Genomic DNA, 27522 nt, shown 5'->3' with positions numbered 1-27522 from the left:
TATTAAATTCCTGAAGCGTGTTTCATTGAACAATATTTCTGTCTCCGCAGGGAAACGTTTTTCGTTTATCGTTTCTTCCACTTTCTTTCATATTTCTTCAAAACATGTCTCAATCGGCTGTCATTTTTTTTACGTCTTTCAGCGGGTTGATTTGAAACTTGGTAGGTTTATACCTGGATCCATCTTTTAAAGGTTTTTATAAAGTCAAACGCAAAAAAATCCAAAAATGTATATTTTGATCTTCTTTGGGATCATATTTAGACCATTGAAGATGAAAATTTGCACAAATATAAATTTTTATGCGCCCAACGTATTGACACGTAAAAATTTCGGATTTGTCCTTTTAAGAGGGGTTAGAGCTCACAAAGAAAATCCTAATTTTAGGTTTTTTGTTAATTGCTCGGCCATCTTTTGACCAGTTTACATGGGATTTAATAGAGAGGTCTCAAGCGGTGACTGATATTAGATTTCTAGCTTTTTCTGTGTTTCTCACTATTTTTCTGGTGACAAAATTAGTCATATTCGGATTTCTTGGCGGAGACAAGTTACATCCGCTTGGTATATTTAATTGAGATTGCATTACTATGTTCTCTGAAAAAGTATTGGAAAGATTTACTCAGCATGAAATATAAGTGTCCTATAATTCTAAGTCAAAATGTAAACAAAATCATCGTTGTTTACCTGCATACATCAAAGTTTACTTATTCAATGAATGTGTATTATTCAACCTTATAGCTGTAATATTACCACTGGGCTAAATATTCTAGGTGGCCAGTGATGTTAATGGGAGATTTTATTATAAGCTTTCAAACGGATCTTTCCAAATGACTTAAGTAATATACTGTGGGGGTCAAAATTAGATTCTGAACTGACCATTCCAAAATGTTTTGTAACAGGAGGCATTATGTTGTTGGACAAGAACAACAACAACAAAATATTGACTTCGTAATCAAAAACTCCGTTATGGATATTGAACTGTGTTCACTTAAGATCTATTGATATCCAAATATGTTTGCATGTACATACTCCATAAACAGATTAATAATCGGTTGCCACTTTAAAAGTGGGTAAAGCTTCTGTCTCTACCTCGCGAAAAGCTTTACCAATCGTGAAGTTCTGTTTGTTTGTTTGTTTTTGGAATTTCGCACAAAGCTACTCGAGGGCTATCTGTGCTAGCCGTCCCTAATTTAGCAGTGTAAGACTAGAGGGAAGGCAGCTAGTCATCACCACCCACCGCCAACTCTTTGGCTACTCTTTTACCAACGAATAGTGGGATTGACCGTCACATTATACACCCCCACGGCTGGGAGGGTGAGCATGTTTAGCGCGACGCGGGCGCGAACTCGCGACCCTCGGATTACGAGTCGCACGCCTTAGCGCTTGGCAATGCCAGGCGTGAAGTTCTGAACAGACGAGTTTTACATCAAGAGAAGTAGTGCCAAGCATGCACGGGTTGCTGTATTATTTGAGCCTTCCGGTTCTTCCTTAACACCAACTTTTATGGAGAACACGCTAAGCATGTCTTACAAATAACACTTTTCACATTGGCTCCAATGAGTAAAGTGAAGTCAATGTGAAATTGTTGCAAAAATTATTTCTGATACGTATCACGGTCCTAATTAGTGAAAATATTTCTTGCTACATAATGCCCAAAAAACCACCTCGCGTTCTATATAGATGCATAGAGACGCAATAAAACAAATAGATTTGTGTTTTTGTTGTAAAGCACAAAGGTATAGAATGAGATGTCTGTGCTCTGTTTACCGCGGAGTCCCCGCTAGTACAGCGGTAAGTCTACGGATTTACAACGCTAAAATCAGGGGTTCGATTCCCCTCGGTGGGCTCAGCAGATAGCTCGATGTGGCTTTGCTATAATAAACAACACACACACGTCTACTGCGGGTATTGAAATCCAGTTTTTAGTGTTATAACGTCCCTAACTTATCGCTGAGTAGCGGGAACTAAAAACATAACAAGTAGGAAATACTGCTGTCTGATTTGTCAGTATTATAACGTATAGTCACAAAAGTCAAATACAACAAGTCTGGTAACACAAACTTAGATGCAATATTCAAGAAGAAGTGGCGCTGCTGTAGAGTTCATTACCATATTAACATTAAACTTATAATGAAGTTTTTAAAAGATAAGGATGACGTAGGGATGACAGTGTCAAAAAGTACAGAAACAAAGTAAAATGAATACGTAAAACCATACAAGAACCCTACATAAGTAGCCTATGAGTCAATATTACAAACTTATGGAAATTAGCCATTGTAAAACTTTATATCATATTCGGTTTGATTGCTTTAAATCAAACCTGAATATTTGCAATGAAAGGAATTCAACACTTAGTTGTAGATAAAAGTTTTTCTTTGGAAAAAATGGCTACTTATGTAGGGATTTTTATATTTAGTTTGTGTATTCATCTCTACACTGTTCCTGTTCTTTTTGACATTACCATCCGTGTTTTTCTCTTTTTAAATAGTATCATTGAAGTTAGTTTATAAATGAACATTTGTTTTATTTTTAAAATTCAAAGGTAATATTTATTGTCAATATTATTATCAGTTTCTTCGTTGCACTTGTAGAATAAACTCAGATATTAATATCATGTGTTGAAATCAGTGAAACGTTATACTGCTTCTAAGTTCCCAAAGTTAAAATGAGACATTTTGGTGTGTAAATCATTACAACAAGACTAAGGATTGGTGAGCTAGTCTTTCTGACGTCAGAATCAGACTAATCAGTGGAACATTTGACTGTTATGCTACTCGCCGGTTCTCTACCATAACGATGTTTTTGGCTTACTGAAGGTTTCAATAGTTTTTGAAAATTACTAAAATATAAGTTTGGTGTTTATAAAAGTCTCTTAGATTGTTATAAAAGAATTTTAAGACTGTGATGATCAACACGTAATATGCGATGGTCATTTTTTCTTGGGCTTTACCTACATGTTAAACACTACTATGCTTGGTGATTGAATTAGATATGGTTATATAAGAGAAATTTATAAGTATTAATAAATGAAAAACGTGGTTTCACTGTTTGTTTCACCACTGTGGTTACTCAATACCCTCAGCTTTGGCTAGTACTTTGTTTTCATTTTCTGTTACATTAGTATTCGATCTGGAGTTCTATACAAATTAAACTTTAATAATCGCATGAGGGATTTTATCATCTGGTACATCAATATTTTAATAGCGTCGTAAATGTTGGCTGAAAGCAAATGAATAAATCTGTGTGTAATGCACATAAAATTGACTTTTATCATTTTGTTATCATGGAACGCATTTTCGATTTATTCATTTTAGCCAAAGTAGAACAAACAAATTCCTATGTTCTCGTCCATCACTAGTTTTGTTTTTCTTGACCACACGAGTAAGATGTTTCTCGACATTTAGTCATCACATCTCCGGTCTTGAGCTGAGACTCAGTTCGCAAGTTCTCGTATGATCTTGTAACACTGGCCAATATGATACAAAAAGGCATTTTGTAACGTCACGTAGAATTACAATTGTTTCACTTATCTCACCGATGTTCTCAAGGTAAATATTTAAACGGATTTACTTCTTTCCTTGGCTGGTGATGATGAAGATTTAATGATAGAAAATGAAGCTACAGTTTCCTCGAATCATGTGCAAGAAATGTGCTTTTAAAAAAAATAAATCAGTGAAATAACGCAGAACGAATTAGTTTCTTTCATTTGTTACATTAGAAAATGTAATTAATTATATTAAATTTGTTTAATACTCTAAAGATCTATCGATTAGAATATTTTTAATTTTAAAAAATGATAAACTCATTTAAATTCAGTATCATATACTTTTTAAATCAAATAAATTATTTTATGACGCCTGCTGTGTTTTAATATCTATTGCTACAGCCGCATGATGATAACGTGTTTCGTTCAGTGTCCATCAAATGGATGTGTACGAAACTTGAACAGTTGGAAACAAACAAGAAAAAAAAAAAGTCAGGTGTCCAACATGTGGGTTAAAATTTACTCTAAGAATGATTATTCCTTGAGCCAAATAATTCGATTGGAAACAGAAATCTTTCCATGACAAAGTGGCCAAACGAACAAATCTAATGAAAGTGTTATCTCGGATTGGTGATTTTATGAGTATTAAAGTATTTTGAGAAAAAGAAAACACGTTAATTACCCGGTAACTTTATTTGTCCAAAAAAGACACTCCTGGTAGAGAACAAATATAAATTTAGTTATGAAAGAGTGTAAATGATTTCATAATTTTCTGATATCATTTTGTTAAATGACGAAATTTAAATGTATTGCTAGCATGTTCAACCATGCCTTACAATGTTTATTGACTGGTTCGTGCACTTACAGTTTAAGCAATATGAATTGTTTGTTACTTTCCATATTTACGAGAAATCAGATTCGATCGTTAACTTTAATATATTTACGGTTGTTGTTCATGAAAGAACTAATATGTCTGACGTGTTCAAATCGACCTGATGAGCCCTGGTACTGAACGAAAGACTTTGTCAGCAATAGGTATGTCAGATGTAGTGTGGTTGACATATAATGACATATTATTATTTGCATTTATTCATAAGTTCTCAGAATTAGGTAAAAGTCCATACTAATCAAAATAAAGTGTTCATTCATAGAAGTTATGTAAACGTAAGCGCGTTTTTGAGTTGGGTATTTTAGTACGGGATCTTAACCATTCTAGGAAGTGCTCTGTACAAGTTTAGGTTTATCCCTCTTAATTATAGTTGGAATGATCGTATATGTATGTAACCTAAGGATTGGGGGATATCATACTAGAAATTTGGTCTAACTATAAAAGTGAGCTATCTGCAAAGCTTTCTCGCTTGTCTAACATTGCATTTTATATTACAAACATATTAAAGAAATCTTCTTTTATACCAAAGTATCCAGTGAAAAAAAAGGCCAATAAGAAAAGATATAAACAGTAAACGTGCATTTTTGTTTCACTTAGTCACTTGCGTCATCTGTGTTCCATTACTGTCCTCGTTTGATTTTACTCTCTACGCAATACACTGCGGATAGTTTGAGCTACCTGTTTGAGTTTACTAACATTAAAACAGTCATAATACTGATCCAGACCGCGTATACATATATATATATATATATATATTCTGAGATCAATGTTGTCAACTGATACCATTGTCAACCAATGTCTTATCATCCGATGTCATTTTCACTGTCGAACTTTTCTTTTTTAAAAATAAAAAAATATGATTATATTTGTCAATAGTAGTATTCAAAACATTATTATTACCTATTCCGATAAACCTAAATGCGTTTAAAATTACGGATTGTTTATAAACAAAAGCTTGTTTTTTAAAGTTTTAAAAGCATCTTTCAATAATACCATCGGCCTGATATCCAGTATAGACAAGAAAACTAATTTTACCTACTACAATTACCTGGTTTATAAATAAAAGATTTTATATATAATAATTTTAATAACGTAAATCAGATGTATTTTAATTGTATTAAGACTGCAAAGATAGGTGTATATTTCCAACAAACAAAATTTCATGTAATTACTGCATGTTTCAATAAATTATGATGTTTGAAAATTCTTTCCCATATGATTAACTTGTATATTTTCAACACTTTAATAAAGTAAGACCAATGTAAGGGTTTTAGTATTTTTTTTCAACAAAAAGTAAATTTGATTTATCTTTGAATAAATAGTCACAGTTACTACATTTTAAGCCAATAGTGGTTCTTGATTAGCGTGCTGGATCATGAATCTGTGGATCGCGTCCCGTTATCGCAGGAATAAAAAAAAAAAAATCGCGCCATGCACTTTGGGGTTACAGATGTATTTTAGAGTTGAATGTCAAAATTCATTATTCGACCAAACAAAAGTAGTCTAAGAAATGGTGGTGCCTGTTTTTGACTGGATGGTTCCCTCTGATCTGTAAGCTAGAGATGGCTAGTGCAGATAGCATTTGAGTGTCTTTGAATGTAATTACTACATTTTAAAATACTGATCTGGAAAATACTTACGATAGGTTTATTTAAGAGTCGTCACTCTTTTGGTTATTTTCACGAGCGTGTAAAACATTCTCTTTTCTTTTTTAAAGATGTTATCGAACATTGGTCTTTATGAGCAGGGCGCTCGGAAACAGAAAATAAATGTTTGAGTCCTCAAAATTTGCCAAACTTGTTGCTGGTCAAAATTTTTACAAGTTGTTTATTATTATCAAATTGTTTGAAAGTTTGTGAAACGTGTACGTAAAATTGTACCTGCTACTCCACATCGCAGCGTAAAATTGTGAAGTGTTTCGAAATAATGATTTGTGTATGGTGCATGATAAAATACTATTTTGGAAATTATTTACCATATACTTATTAAGTAATGATTTGCACATAATGTTAATACATGATCAAATAGGGCTATAAACAGTATACACTATATACTTATTATATTATGACTAACGTATCGAGTTTTTTTTTACAATGTGTAATTTAAACAGTGGTTAAAGTGCCGAACTATAAATTGGAGAGGTAACGGTTGTCGACCACTTTACCAAAATGGTGCTACACACTTTGAGGCCGTCGGTAAGTTATAATAGCGGTGAAATCTACTATTTATTTAGATTATCACTGTAATTGGCAGTGCGTGTTGTTGACGAAATGCTAACCCTCTAGTTTATCAATACAAAAAAGGAAAAGTTAGCGTAAATGAACCACGTACTACTTTATATGATAACCTGAGATAAATAAACGTTTAGTACTTGCTAATATATAACCCTGGATAATGTTTTATAAGGCTAACAAATGATTTAATAAAGTTTTCAGATCGCACATCACAGTACATCAGAAGGTTAGCATATCTATCACACATTGTGTTTTTAGTAAGGATAAAAATTACTATACGAGTTTATCAAGTCATTAAACTGCATATTACAATACATGAGATGGTTAGTATATCATATATTGTATTTAAATGATAGCAAGTAATTATATGATTTTAAAACTTTTGAGATCAAAAGAGGAACAATAAAAACTGTTTGCAGAAATGTGGTACATCGAAAGATAGTTAAGGTAATAATAACACTATGTAACAAATTTTTTACTTTTTCTTGTTCCTGGGAAGAAAGTGTTATTCCCAGTTGCTTATGCCTAAAGTAAATGGAAAAGACCTATTTTTCTCTTGAAACTTTGCTTTTGTAACCTGGGTAGTTAAATTTTCAAATTTACCTATTTTCCAGAACATTCCAGGTAGATTCAGTGCTGAGTAGCTGCTAGAGAATTTTCTCGAACTTACAAGAATTTTCAAGAACTTTCTAGAATGTTGTAGAAGCCTTAAAGCTGTGCTGCTCCATAACGGGAATAAGTATCTGCTCCATAACGGGAATAAGTATCTGTCTCTCACCCTGGCTCATTCGGTGCACCTCAAAGAGGAATACAACAGCGTCAAGACCTAGCTAGAAGCCTTGAAGTATGATGAATATGGCTGTGAGGTTATCGGAGACTTCAAAATGGTGTCATTCCTGATGGGTCTCCAAGGAGGCTTTACCAAGTTTCTCTGTTATTTTGCCTTTGGGACAGCAGTGACACCGCAGCTCACTACAACAGGAAGCACTGGCCACAACGGACCGAGTTCTTTGTGGGAAGGCACAATGTCGGGTGTGAGCCACTAGTGGACCTCCAGACGGTGTTATTCTTACCATTGCACATAAAAATGGGTCTTATGAAACAACTTGTCACAGCTCTTGATAAGGAGTCTCCAGCCTTCAAGTACCTTCGAGACTCCTTCCCTAAGCTGTCTGAGGCAAAGGTCAAAGTTAGTGTCTTCGTTGGACCACAAATAAAGAAGATCCTAGAGTGCACAAAATTCCCTAAGAAGCTCAGTAGGAAGGAAAAAAAGCTTGGGGCAGCTTTGTCGCAGTGGTTCGGAGCTTCTTGGGCAAGCATAAGGTGAAGAACTACGGTCAAATAGGCTGCAGGATGTCCCTTAAAATCCATATCCTTGACGCTTATCTTGATAAATTCAAGGAGAACATGAGAGTATACTGAGGAGCAATGCGAGCGCTTCCACAAGATATACTGGACTTTGAACGCCGCTACCAAGGAGCGTAGAACAAAAACATGATGGGAGGCTATATTTTGGGGCTGATACGTGAAAGTGATTTACATTATAGTCGCAAATCTCGAAAAACTACTCACTTCTCAACATTTTTGTATAACTTTAATATAAATACGCGTAAATCTTGATTCATATGTTGTTTTATTCAGACCTTATGTAAATGAAAATGTGCAAATTTGCCCGTTTTTTACATAGAAAATAGGTTAATTTCTAAATTTAATTATCCAGGTCATAAAATCAAAGTTTGAAGGGAATAATGGCCATTTCTGTGCTTTTACAACATAAGCAATTAAGAAATAACACATACTATCCAGGAACAATATTTGTGTTACATAGTGTAATTTTATCATCGGTGATGTAAATAACAAATATATCTACGAGACTTCCCAACTGCTTAAACAGAACAGACATGTAATTTATAATAATAATCATGGGAATATATATCATTACATATATTTCTTTCCTACAGTTTTTTTTTTATCTGTCTATATAACTTATCATTTTGGGCAAAGTTTTTCTGGGGTATTCATATTACTCTTATTTTTTAAACACTTCGTGACTTGGAAACATGGGTTGTAATTCATTGTTTTATCTATAGTTACCATATAAGACAAAAGCTTTAACGTCTTAGGGGTGATCTTGAACTAAAAAAATGTTGTTTTTTTCAATATATATGCCCGCCCTTTTAACTGAGGATTTATTAGTTTGCTTCCCAAAGACATAGCATTATATGTTTCTAGGAAAACTATATTGAGACTGCATATACCTGGGTAGACATTCTTACACGAGTAATCGTATTTTATGTTGCTAGCAGTGTGTTATACGTACTGGGCTTTCGTTTGTTAATAATAAAACAGGATGCTAGGGAACTTGCACTTACCGAGCCTACTAATTCAATTATGGCATTTTCCAATTTTTCGTGAGATCTCTGCTGCACGCGCTACAGAAATCTCGGACCTCGTGTTTACTCTAGATAAAGAAGAAAAAATCAAACTGTCGTTAATCTGGTCCGATGGTCAATCAAGCCTTCATTACTTATTGATTTGTATCCAGTTTTACGCACGACGAAAAGATGTGCAGCAGATCTACAGATGTGTTCACTCATTGATTTGCGTTTAGTTTCACGTACGAATGACGTGTAACAACTGTACAAGTGCTCATCCGTGAACTTGTGCTTAGTTTCACACATGACAGAAAGATGTGCAGCAGCTTTACAGATGACTTCACTCATTTATCTGTGTCCAGTTTCACATACGAATGACATGTAACAGCTGTAAAAGTGCTCATTCATGGACTTGTGTTTAGTTTCACACATGACAGAAGGTTGTGCAGCAGTTTTCATATGCATTCACTCATTTATTTCTGTCCAGTTTCACATACTATAAAAAATGTGTTGCAGCTACAAACAAGCACTCATAAAGAGAAGTTTCCTTTTTCTTTATAACAAGTAAGAAAAGCGAAAGTAATGAGAGTTTATTCACGATAATTATTTAGATTTTAAAGTATTGAAGGACAATGCTGTTCAAACTTGCTCTAAGTAAATATAGTTGAAAAGTCGTTTATTCTTGTTGATAAAAGTATTTTATAATTTTTAATCATATTTGTTTATTTTATGGCAAGATAAGTAATCAAAACAAAGAAAATAAATTCATAGTGTTTTTTTCTTGTGTATTCGTTTAACCGTTTACTTGTGGAATATACGAGAAGGAATCGTCTTAAAATAACATTTTGTTGGAAAAAATGTATATATTTTATCCGGAAACAACAAAAATGTGCTTGAAGATCAGATTTTAAATGTAGGGAAATGTAAAGACTCGTCATCTTTTCCTCATAAGATGAGCTTAAAATCATAAAACTTTCTTAAATACTGATATTATACTATTTATTCACCTTTAAATGAAGTAATAAATTTAAATTTGTTTAATATAATATTCCCATCGTATTAATTACCGGAAAACTCCAGTTGGAGTTATGGTCACAGAGAAAAAGTGATCCAGCACGTTTAGTTCACGCAAACACACGACCCTGATCCTATAAATGTTTCTTTTATGATTCTTGCCTAAATCCTTCCCTATTCAAAGGAACAATTCATTCACTTTTTAGTCATAGGTTTTTTCTTTTTCCATCAAAATCATTTAAGAACATTCGTTTCCAGCAAATATTATTTTCACAAATGTTTCAAACATTTACTTTTTGAATTTTCGATAAAATTGTATGAAAACATTTGTAGATCATCAACACTTTACTTATGAATGGTTAGTAAAGTAGTTTGTTACTTTTTATTCTTTTGCGTACAATTCTATCCTTCAAAAATTATTAACCTATCTTAGACACTCAAAGGCAACGTATCTGTGTGAATAACATAGAGGAATGAAATGTCTCAGTTGTCACAGAGAGAGGGAGTGACAAAATAAAGGTAATATATGAATCAAAACACTAATGTATTCTATTGTATATTGTTATTTACTATTTCTGGTTTTTATATAGATACTCGTATTAGGTTGTTTCTGTGTCTGAGTGTATACATGAATGGTACTGTCTAAAATAACTCCAGTTTTACCTAATGGCTTTCTACTCAAACTGTTAGCAGGATAATGCTTAATGAAATTGCAAGCAATTAAATTTATGGTAACAAGAGCTAACTTGTGGCTTATGGCTGAAATTTCCACCAAAATGTTATTTTTATATATTTTGCTTTATATGTTGATATATAGTGAATATTCTAATAACCTGTTGTTTAAGTATATTCTGGCAAAGTGCATCAGAATATTCTGTGTATTTTAGGTAAGAAAAAAGTATCCATTTTTCATCGTTTCAGTTGCTCGTGCACAGTGAGACTGTTGTATCTTAATGATGATTTGAGTAAGGTAGATTGTACTGGTTTTAGTTCTTTTGTAATTTAGGAAAATAGACGACATTGACCTGTCAAATATGTCGAAGATCCAAAAGGCATTCATTCAGCTTTAAACTTCAGTTTTATTTGTAAGTCTGATTGTTTCCTATGACTTGTTTTCCTCCAGTAAATAAATAAATTTAACGACAGTAAGAGCTTTTTTTACTCTTCAAAATCACATTATTTAGCTAGTATGAACCACACATGCTTGAAATAAAACAAAACTTATCGAAATTACTATAGAAGAAGCTTGTTTGTTTGTTTGTTTTGGAATTTCGCACAAAGCTACTCGAGGGCTATCTGTGCTAGCCGTCCCTAATTTAGTAGTGTAAGACTAGAGGGAAGGCAGCTAGTCATCACCACCCACCGCCAATTATAGAAGAAGCAACATGATAAATACATATATTTAGCCTCAGTCCCAGAACTGGGCAGAAAATAAACGTCTTCATAATGCATGTGGAATTACTCTATATCTATTAATAGTCATAATATGCATCAAAAATCAAAAGCAAAGGGTGCATTATTTTATGTATGAGTACTGTTTTTCATTGTTATTGAACAATCAATCTGTTATTCACAACCACGGAAGTTTCTGTTGAATAAAACACACTACATTGCGAATTAACTGTAAAGAAACTCTCCACAGTTTGGTTGCTAGGCAACAGATGATCTAATCCTCCCTATTTGTATAGAAGACCTAAGGTTACTACCCATCAAGAGTAAAGCAGACGAAGATTTTTCCTTTTACTCTAAGCCTCTTACAAAACGTGCCAACAAAAGGATGAACTAAACCTGGAAGAAGAGAAGTTTTACTTTATTAATAGACGAGAGAAAGAGGATTTAGAATCGAGATCCATTAAGAAGCTTAAACACAAACATTTCCATTCCATCTTGCCTTCTAAACTGAGCTTCTGGAGTTAACAAACATTTACAGTTGTAAAAATGTTTGATCTGTATATAACATGCGTTGAAAAAACGTGATTATGACTGAATTCTCAGTTTCTGATTTTTGTGAAGCGCGAAATATTTCTATTTAACAACTATTCTATGTAACAACAGTTTTGTGTTTCCATGTTTTTGTTCACAATAGAACTTTGCTGGTAGTTATTGTTAATTTTCATACTAAATTACGACTTTTAATTTAGAACCTAATACTGTCGTTCTAACAAAATTATTCTGTTGTTAGTATTATTTAATTGGTTCATTTCCGTGCATATTTAAAAGTTGATATATAAACTATTATATTTTGAACACAAATTTATTTTAGTAAGATAATTTCGTGCTTTTGTTGTTATACCTAGCATAATGTTGTTGATGCTCTTAAACAATTTATATCTTCGAAATTGTTAATTGAATACAAATAATGTTAAGTCATTAACAATTTTATGAATGTTGTGGCAAATTTAAGAAAGAAAATGTAATTATTGTAAGTTAATTATAATTAAATAGAATCAAAGGAATTAGGTGGCCATATTAAAAAAAAGTCAATTAAAATTCCAAGTAACCAAGTTACTTAACAGGCTTAGTGTTTGCTAATTTATTAAATTACATAATATTTAATATAGAAGAGAACCATGGCACACGAAATCACGTTACCTGCATACAGAATTTTGTTTAAAATAATTATATTTTTAGCTATGCGCATTTTTAAGTAAGCAGAGGAAACTTCAGTTTGTTTTTTATATTGGATCGTGCAACTTTCAATTATTTATATCTGTCCAATAAATTAAATCATAATATTATTTTGTTTTCACTTAATTTTTAAGCCATTTATAAGCCCAAAAGTAACTAACTGTTTTGAAGCTCGGTAAATGGCATGGCTATTTGCCAATACCAGACATTTGTATTGTTTTTTCATTCATATTTATAATTTGATAGAAGTGTACAAAGAAATGTCTTGTGATTTAAAAATAGATAAATCACGAACAAAGAGTCTCGTTAACTAAATATGTGTTTTTTAAAAGTTATATAGAGACTGAGTACTTTATATCAACATCATTTTGGAGTCTCGCTACGTCATTACAGTTCATGTCGCCATATCCGAGTAAGCTTTTTCTGACACTGGTGAATTTTGAAAGTAGCATTACAGTGTAATTTTAATTGCAAAAGACTCTGTCGTAAGGTTGTCATGTGAAAAGCACACCGTTAGTTCCTGCGTGCTTTCCATTCTCTAACTTATGTATGAGAATGATAGCTTCCAAGCGTTTATTTCAACAGACTGATTGCAAAAGAATCCACTGCATCTAGTAACCTGATCGGTGTCTTCTTATGGAATAGCATGAACAAGCGTTCCAATTTTCCAGTTCAATGCGACGATTGAACAAACATATCGCAACCTGTGTCACTTTTACAGACGGAAAGCCTTTTTTATTATGTTTCGAAGTGTTGCCTGAAGTACATGGATAGCATTTGTCCTCACCTTTGTGCAGATGAAGTCTCCCTGACACAAGACACTACATTTGCTTAGTACGGCTGAGGTATGAATAGTTTCACTATTTTTCTTTTCTGAATGGTTCTTGTGTCTGAAATTAATCAATGTTCTTTTGTGTTCATGGCCCGGCATGGCCAAGCGCGTAAGGCGCGCGACTCGTAATCCGAGGGTCGCGGGTTCGCGCCCGCGTCGCGCCAAACATGCTCGCCCTCCCAGCCGTGGGGGCGTTATAATGTGACGGTCAATCCCCCCTATTCGTTGGTAAAAGAGTAGCCCAAGAGTTGGCGGTGGGTGGTGATGACTAGCTGCCTTCTTACACTGCTAAATTAGGGACGGCTAGCATAGATAGCCCTCGAGTAGCTTTGTGCGAAATTCCAAACAAACAAACAAATCTTTTGTGTTCCGATGCCATTAAATAAAAGGGATATTCCCGTCTTAATGTATTCTCAAGACTCTCTTTGTTAACCTGAAGATGATCTAAGAAGGTCAAAACGTTGTTCTGTATTTTATTTTGATTAAAGTTTTAATATCCATACCAGCTGTCATGAGAATACATTTATACTTCAAGTGGGTTTTTTCATCATCATCAAATATTCTCGTCTTAGACATTATAAATGTTCAGTCTAAACACATTATTATGATCTGAGTGTATGAATATTTTGCATCAAAAGGATTGTACATACCCTACCTTAAAGTGACCAGTTTTCTGTGGTATCACATTACACCAGTACGTCAAACAATGTCAAAACATAGAGTGGTTACATACCCTTCAACCGCGGTTTTACTTCGGCTGCGATTTTTAAGTCACTTGGTAATTGTGTAACGTGTTCAACCTTCTGTATTTTACTTCGTCGAAAGTGAATTCACTCTGAATAAGAAATGTTTCTCTCGTACAATGTCCCGGTTATCATGTTTCTTTTTTTTTCTTTTTTTGTGGTTGTTGATACAAGTTATTTACCTTCGAATCATTATAAAAATATGTTATTTTTTCTTTGTAAATTTCTCAATATTCCAAACTAGTTTGTTTCGTTTTCCACTGAAACCTATAATGTTCCTCTTCTATTGTAACTTTATTGTTAAAGTATTAAGTTTGTTTATTTTATTTTTTCATTTAAATAAATAAGTTTAAATTATGACTGATTAAGAGAAATATGGCATTGTCACAACGTCTATAGAGTGTATAATATTTGTTGGGCCCGACATGGCCAGGTGGTTAAGACACTCGACTCGTAATCGCAGGTTCGTATCTCCGTCACAGCAAACATGCTCGTCCTTTAGCCGTTGGGGCAATATAATATGACGGTCAATCCCACTATTCGTTGGTAAAAGAGTAGCCCAAGAGTTGGCGGTGGGTAGTAGCTGTGACTAGCTGTCTTCCCTGTAGTCTTTCACTGCTAAATTAGGGACGACTAGCGCAGATAGCCCTCGTGTAGCTTCGCGCGAAATTCAAAAACAAACAATATTTGCTGTGGGTGGAACGTTACGAGTTAAACTGCACAGTAGGGAGATTTAACGGAGCCCATCACAACACTTGATATATAGAAAACGTATTGGAAGAAAAGCATAGTTCAGTTTTAGTTCGTAACGAGTTGTGCTGTATATGGCACATTTAACAAAATCAAAACTGGCCAGCTGTGCTCTGATTAGTCGTATTCAAATACGTTAGACTACCTTCTTTACACAATACAAATACTTAATGAGAGTTTTATATCGTCTTACAAACTTTTTACTTACAAAATCACACAACGGTTCAGCTTCTGAAAACGCTTACAGAAAAAGCGATACGTAATTGTTTGTTTGGTTTTGAATTTCGCACAAAGCTACTCGAGGGCTATCTGTGCTAGCCGTCCCTAATTTAGCAATGTAAGACTAGAGGGAAGATAGCTAGTCATCACCACCCACCGCCAACTATTGGGCTACTCTTTACCAACGAATAGTGGGATTGACCATCACATTATAACGCTCCCAAGGCTGAAAGAGCGAGCATGTTTGGCGCGACCGGGATGCGAACCCGCGACCCTCAGATTACGAGTCTCACGCCTTAACACACTTGGCCAGCGATACGTAATATTTATTAATTTCCTACCTTTGATAATGTTATTTTGAACTCAGACAAAACATTAAACAAATTAATCGCAAAAAATAAAATACAGGTGGGAATGGTTGAATTTATTTCAAAAAAAGAAACAAATTTCTATCACACTTAATCACAGTTTTTACACGTGGAATGAAATTATAAAATCAAAATTAGTTCTTTATTTCATAGTGGAGTTTTACGAGTAGGTTCTAAGTTAGATTGATAGTATATTCATGGTACTGTCTGAGTCCGACAGTAACCTCTCTAACTAAAATATATCCCACCGTTTCAGCTCTAATTTGTTTACACACTAATGTTATTTGTATCAGATGTTGCTTTTCGCCTGGCTGTTTGACTGAAGTTAAGATAACCGAAGACTTGGTAATACGTGTGTATTACACATTCGTACTTTCATGGTTTGATTTCGCATGCCTTTTACGCTCAAATTCCAAGTCCTCCGGTAACAGAGCACAAGTAGTCCATTGTGTAGTTTTTCGCGAACGTCAAAAAATAAAACTCTAAAATGATAACATTTAATGCTGCTATTGCATAAATGAATAAGATCAAAACAACAATGTAAAAAATAAAACTGCGACACAAATATCTATATTTATCTGTATAAAAGATGAAGGAGAATACGATAAAGCAACCCAAACTTTTCAAAGGAAGGTCGGGAATATTATTTTACCTTGGCGAAAGAATGGTAATGTGATTATTTTATAATAAAAAAAATTAACTGCCGATAAAAATAATATTACATATTTGTTCATTGTTAATTTAAGAAAAAAAATTGATAAAAAAGTGGTTAATCTGTTATATATTGGTTCTAGTGTAAGTAATGTTTTGTAGTGTGTTTTTAATGTGAACCAGAAGGTGAGAATGTAAAACAGTGCGTTAGTCTACTATAATTATCATACTTATACTGGTCTTCTTTCATCTAAATAGTAAAGTTATACATAATTGAATAGATAAAACTTATGTCTTCTGATGAACAGAATATAGATAGTACATTGTGTAGCTTTTTGCTAAAAATGAACAGGAAAATTTTCCAAACGTTACGTCAGTCGCGTTTCTAGCTCGGAAAAGAATTTTAGCAGCGAAGGATGTTCTGTGATAAAACATTCTTGTATGTTTAGTTGTGTCATCGTTTTCAAAGTCAGTGACATATTATCTAGCTCATTTGCTTATTCGTCTCACCTATATCAATATAATTTACAACACAATACATAAATATGTAAGTTACATATGCTCCAGCATTATACTTTATTAAGGGCATATAAGAACGAATAAATATCGTGATTTTAAGTACGTAAATGAAGGATATTCACTACGAACAGCAAAGACCTTCTGGCATGCTTGAAGTCAGAATGTTAAATTCTTACAAATAAGAACGCCAGTAAGGTCTCGAGATGTCCTCAGTCAATCTTGTATTTAAACACATTTTCCATGCCATCTTTAGTTACTGGAGCCGCTTTAGGAGATACAATGAGTCTCCCTAAAGTATCCCAAGCATATGCGTACTTGATAAGATTGCAGTCAAGTGAGCTTACAGACGACTCCATTTAGACAATCCTTTCTTCATGACTGTGTCTACATGTTTAACACGCAGGTATGGGCGTTGTTATATATTAGATTCAGGGTAGATATAATTCAATAGCCACTTTAAATTACAGAGTGACAAATAAAATAACTACGTGAGACCATTATATGCAACTTAAGCTGGCTAATCAGTTATCTGCACTTCAGTTGTCTGATTTGCATATTAGTGAACTAAGAAAAGTGAATGATATAATTCTGCATCTGTGGTTTTTGCTTTGCCACAGCTATAATAATACAAATAATGATTTCCCTTTAATTGTTCTGTATATTGTGTATTGTTCATGCGTTAATCGAAGGAGAATCAAAAAAATCCAGACAAATTATATCACTTACAGTAAGATATCAAACTGCCAAGGTGAATAAAATTATGTTCACTAAAGAAAACTGAAATTCCATCGTTTTGTATTTGAGTTGTTTTATCAAAATATTAGTGTCATGATAGATACCATAATGTTTAAAGTTCAGTAACAATAACATTTCTCCAAATTTTGAAACTAGATAGTCATAAACAATTTCATTCATGTCTTCGATTGCTCTTCGTAGTCATTTCAAGAGGTAAATATTCTTAAAACCTTGAAAGCACTGGTTTCTTGCTAACGTCAGGAGCCAAGAGTTACCAAAGTATCTCTCAACAATAACGTGCCCTTCTACAGTCGATACCATAACGAGGTTACTTCTCTAAGTACCTATGTTTTCATGCATACGTAAGTATACAGTTGTAGAGTGGGTGGCGAGTGTCCATAACAACTAAAAAGTGTTTGTGTATATATATGTATATATATATATAGATGTGTGTGTGTTTGGTAGGTCCTTTACGCGATCATGTGTCTACATGTTGGTGTCTCCATATCTAAACATGCTTTTTCACTTTAGATTTTTGCTTCTTTTTTTTTCCACTGACAGCAAGCTTTAACGTCTTAAAAAGGAAAAGAAAGAACAAGCAGTGAGTTCGAAAATAGCAAGCGTGATGAAGATCTCAACATAAACTAAAACCTTTTTATTTGACCAGTAAGTGTGGCTAATAAAGCAGATTTGAGGGATAAGTTTCAAGAATCTCTTTTCTATCTCGCTTTCGGTTTAGGTTAAGAACTGATGAATTTGCAATTCGTAAGCAAAACGTATCTAATACATTCTGTGTATAGTACTAGACAGGTTTGTTGTTTTTTTTTCTAGTGAAATGTAATGAAATATAAATAAAGACTCGATTCTAACAAAACTTTTCTCTCTGTTTGGTTAATCATACATATATGTGAGTGAAAGAAGGGTTTGTACTGAGCACAAAAACTTAAATTATTCCTCCCAGCTCAATAACTCCGCAAAGTTTATCACTTTCTGTGTGTCAACTGTTATCATATTATATCATTATAAAAATAAATATATATATCTATTGTATACACTTTGTTCGTTTTAGCAAAAAATTACAAAACGACTGCTTGCATTATCTGTGTCTAATTTTGATCGCGTAAGGTAGAGTGAACACTAGTCATAAGAAACCACCGCCGACTCTTGGGCTACTCTAATCAAATAATGAGATTTGTTCGTCACTCTTATAACTTACACAAAGTGAGGAGCGCGATTTTATGACAACTATGAACTATCGGATTTACTCTAAGTGCTAGGCCACTCCCATTCTCATGTGGACTAAAGACCTAACTCTTGTGTAATAAGTAGGTATATTAACTATTTTTTATCACTTGAATGCATTGCGTTAACCTCGTAAAACAATTGAGATGTTTATGTCTCGTTTACAAATATCACTTTGGATTTGTTTAAAATAGATTGGTCCAATAATCAAAGATGCTAATATATTACTCAACTGTTAATAAACTAGTACAGTACTCTCATAACCCAGCACGTTGCTGATATTGTAATATTATCTGAACACGGACCAGTATTAAATAGATTTTACCATATTCAAATATTTATGCTATTAAACTTGAGAAGACAGTGAAAACCTAGTTATAGATAGCTTCCTCTATTGTCCTTAGCATATCCTTAGAGCTAGAACTATCTATATCTGAGTCGTATTTCTGTTATTTAAGTAGTGAAGTGTTGACTGGAATATGGGAGATATAATACAGATAGATCTTATTTTGACAGTTCATTTTATATATAAGCTTTCTTTATTTATTAAGTGCAGTGACAACAAATACCTGGTAATAAGTAACATTGAAAACAGGAGATTTGTTTTCTTTCTCCTGTTAATAATTTCGACTATTTTATCAGACAAAATAAGTTGAAAAATGTAATTAAATATTTGTGATATTCTACTCATAGTATTCTGTACGTTATAGAAATACTCTTTGTATTTCGTTCAGTAAATTCAGGCATAAAAAATCTACTATGTAATTCCTATAGAACGAGTTTCTTCAAAACAACAAAGCTTTGTGATACCTATTAATATTAAGTTATATTTATTGTTTTGCTCACAAGTCAGTTTCATCCTGAAATGCGCTGTTAAGTATTGTGAAAATTTAACTGTATTTGTGAGCTACACGTGAAGATTCTAAATCATTTATCTTTAACAAACAGCTTCATTAATAAACCAGCATCGTACGCTTTAAATTGCTCTTTGGAATCTGTTGTCCATCTGCCTGAGGACTTATTAAGAGGTACGTTGATTTGGTTTGAATTTCGCGCAAAGCTACACGAGATCTATCTGCGCTAGCCGTTCCTAATTTAGCAGTGTAGGACTACAGAGAAGACAGCTATTCATCATCAGCAACTCTTGGGCTTCTCTTTTACCAATGAATAATGGGATTGACCATCACATTATAACGCCCCCATAACTGAAAGGGCGAGCATGTTTGGTGTGACGAGGATTCGAACCGATGACCCTCAGATTACGAGTTTAGTGCCTTAACCACTTGGCCATGCCAGCCAGGTATTAACGAGAAGAAGAGGTTTTGCTATTAATAACTAAAGGTATGACTAAATCCAGAAGACTGGTATTGGTCCTGTCTTTTACAAATCTTAACACCTAAGAAAAGCAGTAAAGGATTTTCACATCATAGGCACCAATTGCCACTTATGAGGATATAAACAGTTTGGTTATATGTTAAACAGAAAATCTCACAACAAAAAATATTAAATGTATTATTATCAAATGAGCATCGGCATGTGCTTTTATTAAAGCCGTTTGTTGTTCTTTCACACACATTAAATGAGGTTATACGAAAATATTCGTTGAAATCAGTTTATTATGTCGATATAATAGTTAAATACTTACGGTTAAATACCGTACTAACTACGGGGTACGTTAATTATTGATAAATCAATATGATTTATTAAAGTAGTGAAAGCTACTTATTTCATTACTCTATATTAATATTTTAAAATCTGATGTTTCAAGGAACGTTTTATCTTTTGCACAAGAATGAATTTTTAAGGTTGTAAAACAACGTTCGATATAATAATTTCTAATTCATTTAATGTTTGCAATTAAACACATTTGTGCTATGCCAACCACGGGTATCAAAACATGGTTTTTAGCGTTGTAAGTCCATAGACATACCGCTGTGCCACTGGGGAGCTTTTTAATTTAAAATTCACAGTTTTTCCAAAATTTTCTAATCTATCTTCTACCTATGAGCGTTAAGTAATAATTATGGGTATGTGTTCCGTCTCTTCCTTTTTTTATCTGGTGAGGTAATCTGGGCAGAAGTTTTATTGTGAACAAAAATATTGATAAATGAAGCATTCACTGTCCAGCAAGTTCTTTTATGTGTATTAATATTAAAAAAGGAGAACGTACGAGCCATAGACAGTACACGTGCATTTTAGGTTATTTTATTTAGTAATAATCACGTAAAATGTCCATGATATTCCTGATGGAAAGTCATGAGCTGTATGATTCAATTTTCTAGTTACCGTTTTTTTTAACTAAATCAACATTCAAAGTTAGAAGATAATATATATATATATATATGTAATTATAAAACTGGAAATACTATACAAGTGTGTGAAACAAGGCTAACCATTCAGCAAGGTCAGCTTAACATAATAAACAGTATAATTGAGTCTAACAGCAGTTTAAAAAAACGAATTGGAAACATTTGAGGTCTATAATGTTTGGTATGTCACATTGTGTTTTGCCAGTTTATTTATTGAAACATGTGAGAGAAGACACATATTATCACAGTCAGATGCTCATAGAAGAAATACAATTTCCATAGCGCAAGTCAGGAGATTTATGAAATTCTTATGGAGGAACAATGAATTTCCTGCTCGTTTCCTTATATGCCATTATACGACACCAGCAAAACGTGGTTTAATTATATATGCGAAGATGTGTTTATTACACAAATATGAAAACAACGTACGCGGGAGTTCTATTACCTGAATCTAAAATTAGCAAGTGAAGTTCAATAATGTTTATTTAGTTTTCACTTATTTTACTTAGCCTGTAAACTCACTTACAGGTAACAGATTCATTTTATGAGAATCGAACTTTAATGAAGAATTATGGAACGACTGCAACAACATTTAATTCTTGAACGTTTCGGAACGTATATACATATACATATATATATATACATTCATCACTTACAGATAATAGTAAGTTACTAATAACTGCGTAGAAACATATGATGTGATGTGACAAAGCAACGGAAATTACCACAATAAAAAATACGATTACAACTGGCATTTACAACCTGTGATAACCTGTATATATATATATATACATTCATCACTAATAACTGCGTAGAAACATATGATGTGATGTGACAAAAGAACGGAAATTACCACAATAAAAAATACGATTACGACTGGCATTTGCAGCCTGTAACAAATTTCATTCTTTTAGACGTTTATGGCAATATTATGCAATTATTCTTGAAGATTAGATTGCCCAAGAGTGACCATAGAAGAGTGTGGCTCAATATATTTTGCTTGCATTTATTGAAAATAAATAAATAATGATTTTGAAATTTATTCAGGGATCCGAAACAACGATGCTTAACTACTGGTAACACATTAAAGAAGAAAAGAAATAAAAGAAACATAAATATCATACAACTTTTGACAGCGTAGATTCAGACGTATCATAGTGTATAGCGAGTAAGGGCTATAAACTAAAGGATTCGTGATTCGTAGGCTGCTACCGTAAAAACGCGATTCGCACTTAGATCATGAATGCGCTATTACATTGACGGTTAAATTCGATCAGACAGAAGTAACCCATAACCTTCCTAATTGAAAAGTGAGAAAAATGACAGCAATCCAACAGTACAAATTGATCTGTTTTCGATAGAGTATGTAAAGCGCAAAATAATCACACACGTAGATTATAGATATGTGTTCAGTTCATCGATTTAAAATTTGTAAAAGAGATGTCATCGTTTTGGCACCTAACATTTCACTACATAATCAAGTCGTATCTCTATCTTAAAAAAATAACACGACCATATTTAGAAAGCTGTACGCATGGAACCTTGCCAGGAGTAAAACTGTAGTATGTGATGACACTCAATGAAGGGTATAACTCGACAGCTGTAATAAGTATCATGTCATTTTACACTGGTTAATGTGTAAAATTATATTTCTAAAGGTTGGACACATCATGTCCAAAAGCTTTTTCAAATAGATTTATGATAATCACTGAATGGTGTATTATGGAAAGCATGCAGTGCAGAGTGATGTGCTTTGGTCATGACAACTTTACGATAAAGAGCTGAGAACTAAGCTACTTTTAGTATGCACAATCGTCATGGCCAGACGTGGCGATACGGACTCTAATGGTAAGGTGAGGCTCTAAAGTCGTGTTAATACAACTTACCTAACCTCTGTATAACTGCCAATCGCTGGTGACTGAGTGAAAGAAAATTGAATACATTTTAGATTGTAATACCACTTGACTAATTCATTAAATATCAGTTTGAAAACACCAGCTCTTAACTATACTGTGCAAATATATTTATGATATATGTTATGTGGCAGTTGACAACCAGTCTGAAAAAGACAATTATCAGTACAAACAGAAGATACAGTTTCAGAAATTTATAGTAACATAGACAATCAACTACTGGAAGCGTGTAATGCATTTTGATAATTCAAGTTTTACCATTCACTGTTACTAATAAAAAAATATGGAACTGACTTTATTTATATTTTATGACACAGGAAGTACTGGTGTAGATAACGTAATGTGAAGCCTTTATAATAGTGGATAATACACTGCGCATGACTTAACGTTATTTCTAGATACGCTCTACTCACAATGTTGAATTTTCACCCTAATAGGCATAGTCCATTTCAAGACGAAATATTCTAAAATTGGTTTGAAGATTGTTGCATCATACAGTTGTTTCTTTTTATCGGTACAAATGACATTTATAAGTTATGTAATGACATTTGTGAGCGTAATACAGACTACCCTTCTGGACGAATGAACTACAGTTTGACAAAGCATCTTTAGCTATTTGTTTAAAAATCTATAATATGTTGGATACTAGGTATTAGCATTGCGAAAGTTGATATAATCCAATATTAGGAGAAAAGCATAATAAACTAGTACGTAATTAATGTATAGTGTTACAAGTGTAGGTCTCGCTAGTTCGAAAGTACTGGTTGATTGTTATCTGAATTAATTTAGTTTTAAAGTTACAGTTTCTAAAGTTGACAACATTTAATCAATCAATTAATTATATACCTAGTCAAGGTTGCAAAGATAACATGATATAACTTATTTCTTAAATACAGCTGTATCAAAGTTACAGAATGGGCTATCTGTGCCACGTTTGTTTTGTTTTTGAAATTTCGCGCAAATCTACACGGTGGCTATCTGCATTAGATGTCCTTAATTTAGTAGCTTGTCATCACCTCCCATAGCCAATTTTTGGACTACTCTCTTACCGAAAAATAGTGGGATTGACCGTAAATTATAACGCACCCAAGGCTTAAAGCGGCGCACATGTGTGGTATGATGAGAACCCGCGACCTTCAGAATATGAATCAAGCGCTCTAACCACCTGACCACGCTGGGCCTTTTTAAATTGGCTCGCAAAATAATATTCAAGTGATTATATTTGTTTTCAATATTTTTCATTAATATTAGAACCAAAACTTACTGAAACTGAAAGTTAAATGTAGCAGAAATATAATCTAAATTGTTTACACTTGTCATTCACTTCTAATAGTGAATTATTGAAAATATTGTTTACTGAAAATAATAATTCTCTAAAATTATACATGTATTGTAAGGGAACTTGTATGGAAAAAGAAAACATATTTTTATCACTTTCTTGGTTTTCTATAGAATTTCTCTTATTTTTCCTACTGTGTTCGGTAATTAGAAAATAACAGCGGGGGCTCGTCTCCTAGGTTTTAAAATCTCCACTTCCAGGAAATTCTAATGTCTTTTACATTGAAATATTTCTACAACACCTTTTTATTGGTTTTCATAAAGGAAAATCAGTACGTGTTATGTTGAAACGGACATAATCATGACATTGAATTTCTGAGAAAGGAAATGATAGAAAGTTCTTTTCACGCTTCGCTTAAAAAAAATGCGTTAGAACAGCATGATGTCAACGTCATAAAAGATTAAATTTGATAGGGAAACATTCGCAGAGAAGCTCCGAATACGAGGTTGCGTCTTTCTGGTTTTACACAAGTTTTATGTTTAGAAAATACAATTTAATATCACTTAGTCTCTGATTGCTATATCTGTCTCTCTATCCATAGCTCTCTTATAGTCAGCCTATCTCTAATTCACGCATCAAAAGTAATTGAGATGGTTGAACATCAGTAAAATAAACAATCCTTTAAAATGGATTTCAAAACTATGAAATAAGGAAACAATTATGGTAACCTATTTATATTTTATTTTATAGTAAATCCATAAATAATAGAATGGTGGCTTACATAACGTCAATATCAAGTAAGATTAGTGTGTTTTTAAAGTATTGATAATAACACACTAACGGCTGTATATGTATGTAAAGGTTCTTCCTTATTCATATTCCTTATTACAGTAATAATGGCGTACGCATGAGAGTGGTCTTTGGAGCATATTAAAAATATTCATGATAACTTAATAACTGTTGCGCACACTAAAATGATCGTTGGAGCATGTCTAATGTTGCTTTGATACCTTACTAACAGCTGTACTCAAGGGAATAATCAACCGACCGTATTCTAAGTGCTCATGTTGACTCAGTGTCATTTACGGTCGGGAAAGGTCGTATCGAAATCAAACTCCTCATAATAATTTAATATCCGATTCATCTTTTCGAAATAACACGAAACCCTAATGATAAGTTAATATGTTATAGTGGAAATGACCTCTGTTATACATACATATATATATACGAACTTCTGATAGAATGCAGTAAATTCCTAATATATAGGAATTATCTTTCGAACCAATATCATACTTTGGTACATTGTTGAAAATTAATTTTATTTGGATGTGCGATTCTATGTCTACCGGAAATTACTCTTTTAACAATTGTTTTATAGTTTTCGAAGCGCTTTGATTACGAATATTTGTGTATATGGATGAGGTGTTTTAGTTTATACTGAAAAGGTACGAATTATCGAGACAAAATTGAAAACATGATCCTAAGTTCAAGTTTAAATAACTAGTTTTGAATTATTGTAGAGTATTAGAAGCTCATAATAATAATAATAAACTACTTCTATTTGAACATTCAGAAAAATTTAAAACTAGAATATCGCTTTGTAAGATAACAAAAATGAAATCAGGTTGGAATCGAACCCTAAATTATAATTGTTTTCATTTCTTCGATAAATCTTTATTCTCTGTTTGTAGTCCGTTAGCCATTAAATAGTGTATTGCTTGTGCATTACTGGAGGATTATTTCTTATTGAAAGACAATTCTTCCTGCATAACTCCTTGGTATCAGTTAATATCTTGATATTTCAATTAATAGAGTCGGAAACGTGTATTATCGCATTTAAAACCTGAATAACAATTTATGTATATTGTAATGCTTTGCTTTGAAAATAACAATATATGTTGGGATTCCCGACTCTCTCATACCTACACTTGAATGGAATTTGTTAAATATATGTTTTACGTATATACGTGCCGTTCCCTAATATCTAACCTAATACGAGTATGCTTTGTTTCACGACCTCGAGACGTGCCGGCAGATGGAAGGCACGAGGATGTCAGGAGCACAAACCCAAGGCCACTGTCACGTGGTAGACTAGTGCATACGATTAGTTGTTAAGCCTAATCCATCAATCACCAAGAAGCGGTAGATTTACGAGCAGAATTCGCATCCCTAGGGCTTACCTACAGAGATGTAAATGTTAACTGGAGTTTTGCCCGCCTGCTTGATTATACCTTCGTAACTTCGTGTTTGTTTTAGGAATCGAAAATGAGCTTCATTCCATTACACAATCACAGTGTATACATATATCTTTATTTTGAGACACGAAAACTTAACGTAACGTGATCAAGAACAAAGAGGAATGAAGTGAAAAGGCTGACTCTTTTTGTTGTATTCTAAATATTAGCAGATTTCTACAATAGGCATGTGCAACAATGATGCATCTGCACATTATTTATGTACATAGGCAGTTATTTCATTTTTCAAACTTTTAACCCCCATCTATTATATGTATTGGAAATTCAACTCTTATCTTTATAATTAACCTTCACCTTATTTACCCCTTTTCGCCCTTCGAAGATATATCTAAAAAATTATACCAAGTGTGTATATTTCCAGTGTACTCTAGGTACGTCCAAGAAAGAAGACTTCGAACCACTGAATTATTAAAAATGCAAGTGCAAGTAAAAAGCACGTAAAATCTGTTGCAAAAACAAAGGTTCAAAATATGTTTAAAATTATAGTAAGAAAAAAAACACAAAACAACTAGATGATTAACAAAAAAGTAAAAACAAAACGGAAATACTGTGGCAAAATAAAGGTAGCTTGATAGAAAACAGGTTCATATACCAATGTCAGAATCCGATTTCTCTTAAAACTAAACCTAAAGAAAGAGTGTAAGTATTGTTATTTGTGTATATTGTTAACAACTTTTATTTGTTTATTATTTTAGCTTGAATTAATTATCATTGACAAAAAATGACGAATCAGCAAGCTAGTCGTTTTGTACCAGGAACAACCACGACGTTAACAGTATAAGTGTCATAGACTACTAGTTTATGTGGATATATTTAAAATATTAAACATTGTAATCAGAAACAATTATTTTTGGTGAAGTTTATTTTCATTCAAGCTTTGTAAATTCACAAATAAATCAATCTCGACATAACACAATTGTCTTTATTAGTCATTTTATAGATTAATATCTGTATTTATTCGTAAGTTGAAAACTACTGGTTGCGTCGAGCTCATATTGTGAAATAACAGTTGTATTGCGAGGTTCTTAACAAAAATATACCATATACAAATTGTCTGAAAGCGAATCGACACCTTGCTGACAACAC

At 33.1% G+C, this 27522-nt stretch overlaps 1 protein-coding gene across 1 annotated transcript in view; it reads right to left on the bottom strand.

The window, feature by feature from the left end:
- The window catches only part of LOC143225537 (tyrosine-protein kinase RYK-like), a 154921-nt gene that overhangs the window by 60685 nt on the left and 66714 nt on the right, over positions 1-27522 (bottom strand). The gene's annotated exons all lie outside the window — the stretch shown is intronic.

Source organism: Tachypleus tridentatus, chromosome 9 (assembly GCF_004210375.1).
Source record: "Tachypleus tridentatus isolate NWPU-2018 chromosome 9, ASM421037v1, whole genome shotgun sequence".
Taxonomy (NCBI): Eukaryota; Metazoa; Arthropoda; class Merostomata; order Xiphosura; family Limulidae; genus Tachypleus; species Tachypleus tridentatus.
Note: the sequence above shows the minus strand (reverse complement) of the source record. Positions and strands in the feature narration are given on the sequence as shown.